The following is a 2,127-nucleotide window of genomic DNA, read 5'->3' as shown; positions in this document are numbered from 1 at the left end:
CGGAGTGGAATGACAGCCCCAGGGTGTAGCAGGAGCGTTCAGGGACTTGAATGAGAGACCACAGAGTGGAATGACAGCCCCAGGGTGCAGCAGGAGTGTTCATGGACTGGAATGAGAGACCACAGAATGGAATGACAGCCCCAGCCAGCCAGGTGTAAGTGGAGGAGTGGGGAATCAAACCCGGTTCTCCCAGATTAGAGTCATCACACTTAACCACTACACCAAACTGCAAATGAGAGGTTTACAGCAACAACTACCTGGAAGATAATCTTTATTTCTAATAACTAATTTAATAAGAATTTAGGCTTCTCAAAACATGAGCCTTAATGCTTTGATTTTATCTTTAATTTAAGGCAGACACCTCTATGCATTATATGCTGGGTTATTTTTTGCATTGTTTTCTAATTTTGTAATCCACTTTTTTACTGGACATGATCTAACAGTTCCCTGCACTGCTTCCCAATCTTGTAACTCCTGCACTATGGTCTGTATTGTAGGGTATTTTTGGTGCGATATTGGTTCTATATCTTATGCTGATTTTACTGACTCCCTTTTATTTCTAATCCTTCTTTGTGCATCAATTCAGGCAGGCTATAAATGAAATAAAAGCAAACAATGATGGAAGTGATCTGAGAGCACCTGGAGTTGCACATTTCGTCTTCCATAGTTCCCCCCCCCTTCTGCACTGAGCGTATCCTATCATAGGCATTACCTGAGCTGTGAATCACCTTGCACTCAGTGAAAGGAAATTGGTAGATCAATGCATCCATCAAAATAAGCAGGGTGCTTCAGATTTCAGTCTGAAGCCATCCACTCAAGGAAGAAGGCAGGAGCTAGAATGGGCTAGAAGGGCCAGTATTCTCAATCCCTCTTGCTTTTAACAAAGGGGGGGGGGAGGCTGCAAGACAGATATCTCTGGGAGGAAGGAGTGCTTTGAACTCTGTCTTGCAGCGGGATCCTCTCTCTTTCTCAAATTTTGTCCCCCTCGCTCTTACCCCCCCCCCAAGGGAGGCCCAATCCTTTAGCCATTAGACCCTACAGCAGACAAAGGGAGTTCATCACATCTGGGGAGTGGGGATGCGGGGTAAGGAAGCCCTCCCACGGGAGTCAAGCCTCACCTCACTCTAGCCGGCCACGTATTCACGTGGAATGATAATCCTGCCCAAACTTACACTCTTTTCTGATCACTGGGGCTTAGCAATTTGTAAACTCATTTCTCTCATCCCTTACAGATGGGCTGTGCCCGGGCGAAGTGCAGGCAGTCCCAAGGTGCGACACCCACCCCTCTTCTCCCAGCTGCCAGAGAGCACACGGCCACCCTTGCCCCACCACATGGCAGCATGGCCTCACCACAGCCACAGTAGGGATGTGCATTCGGTTCATCCTAACTGAATGCACCCCCGAAAACGGCCCATTCGGACCCTTTTCGGGCTGCTGCAGGCCGATTCAGATTCTCTTATCTGAACCAGCTTGCCGCCGAAATTTGGCGGCAATGCGGCCCCATTATATCCTATGGGCCATTGAAGTCAATGGCGAAAATGTAGGGTATATTCTGGGGGCTGTAGGGGAAGAGATTTGAGGGAGAGGCTCCACACTCACAGGATAGATGCTGGAGCCTCTCCCCAAGATACCCACCAAGTTTCAAAAACATTGGACCAGGGGGTCCAATTCTACAGGCCCCCAAATAGGTTGCCCCCACCCCCTTCATTGTTCTCTATGTTGGGGGGGGAGTTACTTTTCCCACGGTGCTGTTAGTGGCTCTGGGGCAGAGGGGGTTTGAGGGAGAGGCTCCAAATTTTCAGGGTAGCTTCAGGAGCCCCTCCCCACATAAACTCCCATGCCTCAAAGCAACTGGACCAGTGGGCTCAATTCTATGGGCACCCAAACAGGTTACTCCTATTACCTCCATTGTTTCCATTGGGGAAACCCAGCCAGCAGCACTTAAGGCAGGCAAGCAGGCAGCACCCAGCAGTCAGACTCTCCCAGAGAATCTCAGGGAAGGTGAACTGTCTTGGGAGGTGCTTGTTTGCCATGAGAACAAGTGGCACAGTCCAGAACAAGTGGCACTATGGCAGTGCAAGCATGCCACAGTGCCACACAGAAACCCCAAAAGACCAACGGGGGGGG

This window comes from Gekko japonicus, unplaced genomic scaffold, assembly GCF_001447785.1.
Source record: "Gekko japonicus isolate JY-2015 unplaced genomic scaffold, Gekko_japonicus_V1.1 scaffold133, whole genome shotgun sequence".
Lineage (NCBI taxonomy): Eukaryota > Metazoa > Chordata > Lepidosauria > Squamata > Gekkonidae > Gekko > Gekko japonicus.
This window is presented reverse-complemented; position numbering follows the sequence as displayed.